This window comes from Pleurodeles waltl, chromosome 1_2, assembly GCF_031143425.1.
Source record: "Pleurodeles waltl isolate 20211129_DDA chromosome 1_2, aPleWal1.hap1.20221129, whole genome shotgun sequence".
NCBI lineage: Eukaryota > Metazoa > Chordata > Amphibia > Caudata > Salamandridae > Pleurodeles > Pleurodeles waltl.
In genome coordinates, this window is record NC_090437.1 from 974,716,096 (window position 1) to 974,729,092 (window position 12,997).

The window sequence follows — 12,997 nt, forward strand, 5'->3', positions numbered from 1 at the left end:
GTCGCTGGTCCTGGGGAAAGCGTCGCTGGAGCCGTTTTCTTCCGAAGGAGATAGACAGGCCGGTAGGGCTGGGGCCAAAGCAGTTGGTGTCTCCGTCTTCTCTGCAGGGTTTTTCAGCTCAGCAGTCCTCTTCTTCTTAAGTTGCAGGAATCTGATTTCCTAGGTTCAGGGGAGCCCCTAAATACAGGATTTAGGGGTGTGTTTAGGTCAGGGAGGGCAGTAGCCAATGGCTACTAGCCCTGAGGGTGGCTACACCCTCTTTGTGCCTCCTCCCAAGGGGAGAGGGTCACATTCCTATCCCTATTGGGGGGATCCTCCATCTGCAAGATGGAGGATTCCTAAAAGTCAGTCACTTCAGCTCAGGTTGCCTTAGGGGCTGTCCTGACTGGCCAGTGACTCCTCCTTGTTTTTCTCATTATCTCCTCCGGCCTTGCCGCCAAAAGTGGGGCCGTGGCCAGAGGGGGCGGGCAACTCCACTAGCTGGAATGCCCTGTAGCGCTAGAACAAAGGGGGTGAGCCTTTGAGGCTCACCGCCAGGTGTTACAGCTCCTGCGAGGGGGAGGTGATAGCATCTCCACCCAGTGCAGGCTTTGTTACTAGCCACTGAGTGACAAAGGCACTCTCACCATGTGGCCAGCAACATGTCTCGAGTGTGGTAGGCTGCTGGAACCAGTCAGCCTACACAGGTAGTTGGTTAAGGTTTCAGGGGGCACCTCTAAGGTGCCCTCTGGGGTGTATTTTACAATAAAATGTACACTGGCATCAGTGTGCATTTATTGTGCTGAGAAGTTTGATACCAAACTTCCCAGTTTTCAGTGTAGCCATTAAGGTGCTGTGGAGTCCGTGTTTGACAGACTCCCAGACCATATACTCTTATGGCTACCCTGCACTTACAATGTCTAATGTTTTGCTTAGACCCTGTAGGGGCACAGTGCTCATGCACTGGTGCCCTCACCTATGGTATAGTGCACCCTGCCTTAGGGCTGTAAGGCCTGCTAGAGGGGTGTCTTACCTATACTGCATAGGCAGTGTGAGGTTGGCATGGCACCCTGAGGGGACTGCCATGTCGACTTACTTGTTTTGTCCTCACTAGCACACACAAGCTGGCAAGCAGTGTGTCTGTGCTGAGTGAGGGGTCCCCAGGGTGGCATAAGATATGCTGCAGCCCTTAGAGACCTTCCCTGGCATCAGGGCCCTTGGTACCAGGGGTACCAGTTACAAGGGACTTACCTGGATGCCAGGGTGTGCCAATTGTGAAAACAAAAGTACAGGTTAGGGAAAGAACACTGGTGCTGGGGCCTGGTTAGCAGGCCTCAGCACACTTTCAATTCAAAACATAGCATCAGCAAAGGCAAAAAGTCAGGATGAGACTAACCTTTCCCAAGAGAGTCTTCATTTTCTAAGTGGAAGAACCTGGAAAGGCCATCTGCATTGGCATGGGCAGTCCCAGGTCTGTGTTCCACTATAAAGTCCATTCCCTGTAGGGAGATGGACCATCTCAACAGTTTTGGATTTTCACCTTTCATTTGCATCAGCCATCTGAGAGGTCTGTGGTCAGTTTGAACTACAAAGTGAGTACCAAAGAGGTATGGTCTCAGCTTCTTCAGGGACCAAACCACAGCAAAGGCCTCCCTCTCAATGGCACTCCAACACTGCTCCCTGGGGAGTAACCTCCTGCTAATGAAAGCAACAGGCTGGTCAAGGCCATCGCAAAAACAACAAGTGATGGACGGAATGCCGAACATTGTCAAACACTCACCCCCAGTCATAGATCTGGGTTTAATCCATCGTTCTTTTGCTCACCATGCCACCCCAGTTTGGACCCAGCCATATGCAAATCAGTCTTGACCCTGTTCCTCATGGGAACAGTCCAGACCGAACGACCAAGCCAGGTCCTCACTGGACCGGAAACAAGCATCCTGGGACCGGTTTCGGGGTTTCACCCCTCATCAGCCAGGCTAGCTTGAATCCAGTGGCATGGGAAGCACGGGACCCACGTCTGGGCATACCCTTCCCACTTAGGGTGACAAAGCAAAAACAACAAGTCAGGCACACTGCTCCCCGACTCTGGCTTACAGCCCAGAAGCACTGCTGCTCGGCCTCAATTTGAGCCCTGAAACCCCTTCATTCAAGGCCGCTGCCAAGGACCACAAATCCTTTCCCACATTGCTTCTTGCTGCCTGTTCCCATTTTCTGCTGAAATGAAATCTGCCCTGTGTATGAATTTGCATTTGCACGTATTCAGCCTTAGTTTAGTCTGCCTCTCTACTGGTTATTAGTTTTGTTAGTCATTTCAGTCACTTTCAGATTCAGAGTGTTTCCTCTTGTTTTGCTGTCTCCATAGCTCCTGTCTACTCCTGCACCTGCCCCCCTCCCAGAGCTACTCAGAGGCTGCTGTATGGTTGCGCGCCAAAGGCAAGCCCATATGTGCCCGCGCCTGGATTGTGCCCAGCGCCAGAAACCCTGTCTCTCTCACCACCCACTGCTACACCACAGCAGAGCTCACCACCATCAATGCCTGACCTCCCCAAAGAGAACTGCTGCCCTGTTTCCCCACGGACCACATCAAGCGCCTTCAGCTGCCAGCACTCCTACTTCACTTGCCTCACCAACTCTCCTGTGCACACAACCAAACTACTGCCCCCGGACACCTCAAACACCAACTGGACTGTATACTGCTCAATGTCCGCTCTGTAGGCAAACACTGAAACAAAGTATGAGACATCACCACCTTCGCACCCAACCTAGCCTTCTTCACAGAGAACTGACTCAACAATTCCTCACCACCCAACATCACTGCGCCACTCCCAACAGATACAAGATCACTCACTGACTGCACCAACAAACCTGGAGAACGCATCGCCATAATACACAAGGATCTACATTGCATCGGTTGACACCGATGCACCAATCATGGAGTGTAAGGAAATGCCTCCTTGGCATGGTTACCCCCTGACTTTTTGCCTTTGCCGATGCTATGTTTTGATTTGAAAGTGTGCTGAGGCCTCCTAACCAGGCCCTAGCACCAGTGTTCTTTCCCTAACCTGTACTTTTGTTTCCACAATTGGCACACCCTGGCATCCAGGTAAGTCCCTTGTAACTGGTACCCCTGGTACCAAGGGCCCTGATGCCAGGGAAGGTCTCTAAGGGCTGCAGCATATCTTATGCCACCCTGGGGACCCCTCACTCAGCACAGACACACTGCTTGCCAGCTTGTGTGTGCTGGTGAGGACAAAACGAGTAAATCGACATGGCACCCCCCTCAGGGTGCCATGCCAACCTCACACTGCCTATTCAGTATAGATAAGTCACCCCTCTAGCAGGCCTTACAGCCCTAAGGCAGGGTGCACTTTACCGACTGGTGGAGAACCAACGCTACAGGGAGGACCCCCCAGCGACCCCAAGACTGTGAGTAACCAAAGTTGTCCCCCCTGAGCCCCCACAGCGACGCCTGCAGAGGGAATCCCGAGGCTCCCCCTGACCGCGACTGTCTGAATCCAAAATCCCGACGCCTGGAAACGACCCTGCACCCGCACCCCCAGGACCTGAAGGATCGGATCTCCAGTACAGGAGTGACCCCCAGGAGGCCCTCTCTCTTGCCCAGGTGGTGGCTACCCCGAGGAGCCCCCCCCTTGCCTGCATCGCTGAAGAGACCCCTTGGTCTCCCATTGAAACCTATTGAAAACCCGACGCGTGTTTGCACACTGCACCCGGCCGCCCCTGTGCTGCTGAGGGTGTACTTTCTGTGCTGACTTGCGTCCCCCCCGGTGCCCTACAAAACCCCCCTGGTCTGCCCTCCAAAGACGCGGGTACCTACCTGCTGGCAGACTGGAACCGGGGCACCCCCTTCTCCATCGAAGCCTATGCATTTTGGGCACCACTTTGAACTCTGCACTTGACCGGCCCTGAGCTGCTGGTGTGGTAACTTTGGGGTTGCTCTGAACCCCCAACGGTGGGCTACCTTGGACCCCAATTTGAACCCCGTAGGTGGTTTACTTACCTGCAAGAACTAACATTAACTTACCTCTCCCAGGAACTGTGAAAATTGCACTAAGTGTCCACTTTTAAAATAGCTATATGTGTTTTATGTAAAAAGTATATATGCTATTGTGATTATTCAAAGTTACTAAAGTACTTACCTGCAATACCTTTCAAATGAGATATTACATGTAGAATTTGAACCTGTGGTTCTTAAAAATAAACTAAGAAAATATATTTTTCTATACAAAAACCTATTGGCCTGGAATTGTCTCGGAGTGTGTGTTCCTCATGTATTGCCTGTGTGTATGTACAACAAATGCTTAACACTACTCCTTTGATAAGCCTACTGCTCGGCCACACTACCACAAAATAGAGCATTAGTATTATCTCTTTTTGCCACTATCTTACCTCTAAGGGGAACCCTTGGACTCTATGCATACTATTCCTTACTTTGAAATAGTGCATACAGAGCCAACTTCCTACATGGAGCACCTCTACATCTTCCTCAGAGACCTTAACTATCACCTTGACGACCCAAACCGCATGGAAATCATGGACTTCAGACCGATAGTCACTGACGCCACCCACATCACACACCTGACCCCATATTCACCTCAAGTAAAAGGATCAAATACAGCCACAACTCCGAGCTCACTTCAACCAACCACTCTATAGTCCACTTCAGCTACCTCTTCACATCCGACAGAGCACCCAGACCACCCACCACCACACACCCAGTTGGAGAAAGATATGAGGGCCAATGCCCTCAACACCCACCACACAGACCCCCCCCCCCAAAAAAAAACTAGGCACTACCCCAGACATCAACAGATGTCAAAAACTTAACCTCCTGCACAGTCTACGGCAAAGACAGTCGCCCTTGCCAAAACCTCCAAGCCCTACAGACCCTCCAAGCAAGCAAGCTGGTTCACACAAGATCTGTGCACTGCTAAATGCAAACAACTAGCAAGGAAGTGGCAAAACTCCAAACTCCCCAATGACCGAATAGCCTACAAGAACACACTCAACCAGTACCACAAACTCCTAAAGAAAGCCAAGAAACAAGCCACCTGCACCCAAGCCAGCGCCAACCGTCGCAAAGAACTATTCAACTCAGTCAAGGAGTTCCCCAACCCAGCAGCACAACAGAACATCACACCCTCAACACAGGAACTTTACGACTTCCTCACCACTTACTTCCACAACAAAACCTCTAACATCAATGAAAACTTCACAACCCAGCCCACTGCGGCAGGCACCATCAACCTCCTCAACCACTCAGATTCTGCCTCCAGGAACATACTCTAGAAATGGAATCAGCTCACCACCCTAAACACAACAGACATCATGAAGACCATCCACTCGGGGATCACCCACTGACCCCTGCCCGCATAACTTTTTCAGCCTCAGCATCAACAACATAGGCAGCAGACTCACAGACATCCTCAACTCATCCATTAACACAGTCACCTACCCAGACTAGAAACACGTGAGAGTCAAACACCTCCTCAAAAACACTCTCCAACCCAAACGACCTCAAAAACTACTGTACAATCTCCATGCTCCCCTTCCCAGCAAAAGTAATGGAGAAAGCCATCAACCAGCAACTCACTAATCACGAAGAAGACCACAACCCCCAGGACCCATCTCAGTCTGGATTCCGCTCCAAAACAGCAAGGAAACCACCCTCATTGTGGCAACAGACATCAGAACCGTTCTAGACCAAGGAGACCCAAGATCGGATATCATCTCCTACATAGGTGACACAGCGGATCCTCTTGCTTTCCAAAGACCATACTCCAGCTAAAACCGAATTCCACCTCTGCATGACCAACAGGGGTGTGGAATTTATTAAAATCTAGTTGTCCATGGGAGAGGTTGCTTCTTACATCTACTTGTCCTGCAAAAAAATCTACTTGTCCCTTTGGTGCCACGTAGTGCGGCAACAAATTATGGCAGCAATCTCATTATGTAAGAGCTCTGATAACAGCCTCTCTGATTATGACAGGGCTACTACTATAGTAGGGCTTGAATAATTGCAATTTAAATCCCAACTATAGCAATTTCCTTAATTTGCCACCTTTCAGAAAATCTACATACTGGGGCTGGAAGAAGCAGTAAGCAATATTTTCCGGTCTGGAATACCATTGAGTCTGCAAACCTACTAACTTGCACGTTTTAAGGCTTTTCACCAGCTCTTCTTTAATTTTTTCCCATAATGAGAAAGGTTGGAAATTTGCTCCCGACAGCGGCAGAGGTAGAAGTTCTTCCAGGTTTGGGAAAAAAGTGGCTGGCGGGAAAGTGAACTTGTAAATGCTCAACAGATTTTCACAGGAGTAAATCTACACATGCATATTTGATCATGCTAAAATACAGTTCGCAAATATTTTGTGGGAGTACAATTTCCTGATCTACTTCCGTAAGTTTTTGTGAATTCATGAAAGCCACTTATTCAAAGACATACCATAGGTGGACTTTTGTGACTTTCTTCAAGAATTGGGTCCCTAATTAGGTCTGGCGTTAACAGAGACATTTTGTTTTTATTGAACTATTTTGCTCTCCATCTATTGGCTGGCTTTACCGTGATTGATCGCATTTTGCTCTTCCACAAGGAGCATACTGGCACACAGAGTAGTCTTCAGTGCCAGGAATTACTGTGACAATCAGTGGTGTAACGAAACTGGAGGTGCCCCCCTGCAAAGAACATGGAGAGACCCCTCCCTCTAGATTCCCTCAGCGCAGGTGCTGTGCTGAGTGGGCCCCATTGAGCAGGGCTTTAGGCCTTTGTAATGCCACTGGTGGCAGTGTGCTTTTTAAGACCAAAAAATGTTTGCCAATGTTTGTTACAATGGTGAGGGCCAGTCAGCTCCTACAGCAATAAAGGGTTACAAAATCCATGCCAAAACAAGACATGCATTGACAAAACCAAAAGAATCACAAGAAATGTTGGATCGGTTGGCTTTGTCAGTTCTTGTTTATTTTCATGCTTCCCATAATCTTGTTGAAATTGGTTACACTGATTTTCCATTAGGACTATTTTGGGGAAATACTAGCATGCATCAACACATTTTACTAAATGACGCTTAAAAAAAATAGCACCTAAAATTTCATAGTAGCAAAACTTTTCTTTCCTACTTGCATTTTTTTCTGAACATTTTTAATTTTGAAAGCAAGTAATCATCACCCTTGCTTACAAGCTTTTGCAAACATCTGTATCTAATCCGAGAGCATTATACTTTGCACTACCTGAAAAGTTTAACAATCTGATGCTGTGTGCCCATAAAATGTTTATTTACAGCCCTCACCCTAATAATGAAGGCTTTTCATTAATGAACCATAAATACAAGCTTGAACTGCATTAACATATCGACACACTTTATCTCAACTGCAGACACTTCCATTCTCTGTAAACTGTCAGCCAAAGAGTTTGTGCTGCAGAGGTTTGGGCCTAATTGTCCTAAGGACAAAATAAACATGAAACCGTATTGCCCTTGATCCCAAACAATATGTACTGGGGGATAGGAATTCCACATCCCTGTGCTTGTTGGCCCTCCTGAATTAAAGCGGCAATAGTGCTCCGGATATCATCCTTAAGCATAGACAAGATGCATGCCATTGAGCAGGGATGTGGAATTCCTATCGCCCGACGCCCGGGACATCTTGTTTGGGGTCAAGGGCAACAAGTTTTTATGTTTGCTTTGTCCTTGGGACAAGTAGGCCCAACCCTCTGCAGCACAAACCCTTTGGCTGCCTGTTTACAGAGAGTGGAACTCTCTGCAGTTGAGGTAATGTGTTTCCAAAAGATAATGCTGTTCGAACTTGTATTTATGGTTCATTATTTGAAAGCCTTGATTATTAGGGTGAGTGCTGTAAATAAATGTTTTAAGGTCACACTTCACTACTGACGTTGGTTCCAGTACAAAAAAAACCAGCTGTGTATACACATGTTCGAAAACTTTAGGCTATGAGGCTAAGTATAATGCTCCCAGAATCAGGGGTGTGGAATTTATTAAAATATCTACTTGTCCAGGGGACAGGTTGCTTCTCAAATCTACTTGTCCTGTAAAAAGATCTACTTGTCCCTTTGGTGCCATGTAGTGTGGCGACAAATTATGGCAGCAATTAATAGCCTCTGTGATTATGCCAGGGCTACTACCATAGTAGGGCTTGAATACTTGGAGTTTCAATCCCTACTGTAGCAATTTCCTTATTTTGCTACCTTTCTGCAGATCTGCATACTGGGGCTGGAGGAAGCAGTAAGCAATAGTTCCAGGGCTGGAATACCTTTGAGTCTGCAAACCTACTAACCTGCATGTTTTAAAGATTATTACCAGCTTCTCTCTAATATTTTCCCATAATAAGAAAGGTTGGACATTTACTCCTGACAATGGCAGAATTAGAACTTCTTCCAGGGTTGGGAAGAAAGTGGCTGGAGGGAAAATGAACTTGCAAATGCTCAATAGATTTTCACATGAGCACATCTACACATTGTATTTACCCACGCTAAAATACAGTTCACAAATATTTTATAGGGGTACGACATATGCCATGGGTGCACTTTTGTGACTTTCTTTAAGAATTTGGGGCCACAAGTAGGTAGGTTCAGATTTGTGACCTGCAAATTGCAAGTCGCAAATCCGAATGTAGGATGGTGTCCTTGACACCATCTGTGATTCGCAAGGGCTTCGCAAATGCCCACATCATGAATAATCATGAGGTGGGTCGCAATTTGCGACCCCCTCACGAATGGTGGCCTGCTGGAGACAGCAGACCACCATGTCTGTGACTGCTTTTCAATAAAGCAGTTTTTTGGTTTTTTTTTTGTAATGCAGCCAGTTTTCCTTAAAGGAAAACGAGATGCATAACAAAAACGAAAAATGAAACGTTTTCGTTTCATTTTTTCAGAGCAGGCAGTGGTCCGCAGTGGTCCGCAGGACCACTGCCTGCTCTGAAAAAATGTTTACAGTGACATTCACAATGGGGAAGGGGTCCCATGGGGATCCCTTCCCTTTTGCGAAAGTGTTAGCACCCATTTGAAATGGGTGCAAACTGCGATTGGTTTGCGCCCGCGTTCGCGGTACATTGCACTGCGAGTTGCAATTAGGAAGGGAACACCCCTTACTAATTGCGAGTCGCAAACCCGTTTTGTGATTCGGTAACCAGGTTACTGAATCGCAAAACTGGGTTTGTGCATCGCAATGTGCTTTTTGCACGTCGCAAACAGCGAAAGTCGCTGTTTGCGACATGCAAAAAGCTACCTACATGTGGGTCTTGGTCCCTAATTAGGTCTGGTGTTAACAAAGACATTTTGTTTTTATTAAACTTCTATTTCTCTCTCTTTCGGCTGGCTTTACTGTGAGTGATCGCATTCTGCTCTTCCACAAGGAGCATATTGCCACACAAAGTAGTTTTGTTCAGTGTCAGGAACTACAGTGGCAATCAGTGACGTAACGAAACTGGAGGGTGCCCCTTTGCAAAGAACATGGAGGAGCCTCCTCTCCAGACTCACTCAGGGCAGGTGCTGTGCTGACGGGGCCCCCTAGAGGGCGGCTGCGGGGCCTTTGTTATGCCGCTGGTGGCAACGTGTGCTTTAAGAGTTCAAAAACTTTTTGGGGGGGTTTTGCCAATGTTTGTTACAATGTTGAGGGCCTGGTAGCTCCCACAACAATAAAGTGTTACAAAAGCCATGTCAAAACAAGACACGCATTGATGAAACTAAAAGACTTATAAAAGTAGGTCAGATCAGTTTACTTTGTCAGTGTTTGTTTATTTTCATGCTTCCCATAATCGTGTTGAAAATGGTTACACTGATTTTCCATTAGAAATATTTTTGGGAAATACTAGCATGCATCAACACATTTTACTAAATGAGACTTCATTTGCATATAATCAGAGTCTATATGTCTTTGAAAAGAAAAAAAAAAGAAAAAAAACATTAAATTCTGTAAAAAAATAAATGTAAAAAAAAAAAAAAGACACGAATGTCACATTTGAGAAGGTATGGCAACCCCTGATGGACCACCTGCTGCTTACTGACAGGGGCTGATGTGCCCACACAGGTTTAGGGCCTTGAATCTGGACTACTATCACGGTTTATAAAGACCAGTGTGGTCAAAACGTGCTGGTGTAATTGCTACTCTTATAATAAAGGATTTATAAAGTTCACGGAGTGCAGTGCAAACTACTTTGGAACATATACATATATATATATATATATATATATATATATATATATATATATTCACTTAAAAAACTAAAGGTTACAGGGACGTTATAGCTAGTTTCTGAATTTACTCGTACAAAACCATAGAAATTCAGCAGTTAGTTATTTTAAGTTACCTATAACTCACGCCCTAAGGTAACTATAACTGGCGCCCCCGCCATGCACAGCTTTTTCTTAAAAAATGTGACTGCTAATGTTTAATTTATAGTTTTATGGACGTTATAGAAGTTGTCATGATTGCTGTAAAATCTGTGGTAATTAGCAGTGCATGGCGAGGGTGCGAGTTATAGTTACCTTAGGGCATGAGTTAGAAGTACTTAAAGTAACTAACTATAACTGCAGAATTTCTATGGTTTTGTAAGAGTAAATTAAGAACCTAACTATAATGTCACTGTAACCTTTGTTTTTTTAAGTGAATTTCTATGTTTTCTTTAATTCTATTTCCTAGCTAAAATGTCCCTGTAACCTTTGTATTTTGCATTGAATTTCTACGTGTTTTTTTTTTAACGTAAAGTAATTTTCATGACTATATAGGTTAATCCAAACACCACCGCGTACAGCCTTTGGCTGTGCGTGGCGGCAGTTGGCCACCCTGGCCAACCCTAATCTCCCCTCCCCCACCCCCCCCCACCACCACCCCCTTCCCAGGCTGATCTCAGCACCAGGGACCCCATCCCTTGGGGCCAAACCTAAATATTTAAAAAAAATCTTTGGGTGGGGTGAGGTGGGGCAGGGAGCGTGGCACCCTCTTTACCTGGGCCAATCTCAGCCCTGGGGTCCAGCCTAAATATCTAATTTTTGGGGGAGAAGGCAGGCACGGTAACAGAGGAAACCTCTGCAAGCAGCAGAGGGCTGTTTGACAGCTCTCCCTCACTGCAAGCAGAATGTTTGCTGTGGCTCTGCGGCAGCTGTAAAGCTGCAGCCAAGCCACAGCAAACCGCTACATCCCTGGGGTGGACACCCCGGTACATAGCAGGAGCCGGCCCTGGGGGTTGCCGTTCCCCAGGGCCATCAGTGGCTCCACAAGGAGGGCCTCACAGCCCCCTCCTCCAACGAAATGATCCCTGAGAAGGTGGTGGTCCCCAGGGCTGTGAGGGACCAAAACGGACCTGCTACTATTTTTGAAATTTTTGCCCCAGTAAAGTGGTGGTCGCCGGGGTCTGCGACCTGCACTTCTTTTGATTACTGCCCCAGCAAGGTGGTAGTTCCAGGGGCTTGAAGTAGACAGATGAAGTAGACAGAAAGCGCAGATTGTGGTCAATGTTTTGAAGGTGGCCCCCTTGTCCTAGGACCACCACAGGCTGAGTTATGATCAAAAATGTTCTGTAAAAGTAATATCCTGCAAAGCATTATGGGGCAAGTTTCAGTGCTAAAAATATGTTAATATGTTGATATGACTGTAATGCTTAGAATAGCCCCTAGAGGACACCATAACGAAAATAGCATTTGTAAGAAACATGGTCATGTAACTATATAGTTAGCCCCTAGAATGCATAACCACACAAAATAAAATGGCAATTAATAATACAAAAAGAAAGTAGGAATACATAAGGCAGAGCAACCATAGATGTGACCCCTAGAATACATAGTGAATTACATATTTTCAAGGGTAAAAGGCCTATAGTAATGTTATTACAAACACATCCTTTAAAACACAAGCTAATGTCAGGTAAAAAGCAAACGTTCAAACATGAGAATGCTTAAAAAAAATGGGGGATGGGTTATTATTTTAGGGTCCCCACTAACCTTGTGTGGGGACACAAAGATGACCTAGACAGAAAGAGTGTTGTGCTGAACATTTTGGTGGCGTCCCAGGACCACCACAGGTTGAGTTATTGACAAAAATGTTGTGAAAACGAAAGCTTGCAAAGCATTATGGGTCTAGTGTGCCCGAATGCAGTGAATATTGTACTATCGGCTGTGCCGGGAAAGCCGCTTTGCTTTGAGGATTTTTGTTCCATGTAACGCATTTACCAATTTCAAGTGTTTTAAGGGGAGATTCACGAGAAATGACTCTGATTAGGTAACTGTGAACAATATGTCCAGCGATCCAATACCGCCGACTGAGTTCATGCTGTTGTGCCTGTTCTCACTGTGAGCGCCATGGCCGCCATGCAGCACAAAGGGGAGTGGCATTAAAAAAAAGTAGTTTGCCCATGCTGAGGTCTAGCAGCAATCGTGCACTAATTCATGTAACGGGGCAGTCTGCAAGGCATGACAGAAACAGCCTCAAGGCAGTACAAACGTAAAGCATTTACCAATGACATCAAGTGTTTTCAAAGGCAGGCCCACGAATGAGTGAAAGTGATAGGCTTGAGGTGGGGTGGTTAAAAGCCCACAATACTTATAACTGGTCAACGTGCTTGCATGCTCGACCTAAAAAGCACTTCCTACAGGTGTTACATTCAAGCATTAGATATACAGATGTGACTGCTGCACTTGTAAGACATCTACACAAATCTGTTCATATATAAACAAAAACCTTGTAAAAATCATGGATGTGACAACTTAAAAGCTCTACATAAGAACAGACAATAACTTACTTAACTACAAGAAGATCACACACCATGAGGAGACTACATAAGTCTCAACAGCAATTGTGGATATGGACACGTGCACAGAAGCGGGAACGTGAAGGGGACATTACAGCTCAAGTTGGGATGGACAGTGGAGACAGGATTCTGAAGTGAGACCCTTCTTGCAGACTGCGCAAGGAGCAAAGGCATTAGGCTGGGTGGGCTAAGGCCGGAGTGGGAAAATTTGATTATTGATCTAAGAATTAACTGCTGCAGA

General features: G+C 46.2%; 1 protein-coding gene across 6 annotated transcripts in view; it reads right to left on the reverse strand.

Annotated features, from left to right (window-relative positions):
- The window catches only part of FIP1L1 (factor interacting with PAPOLA and CPSF1), a 510,903-nt gene that overhangs the window by 485,772 nt on the left and 12,134 nt on the right, over positions 1 to 12,997 (reverse strand). The gene's annotated exons all lie outside the window — the stretch shown is intronic.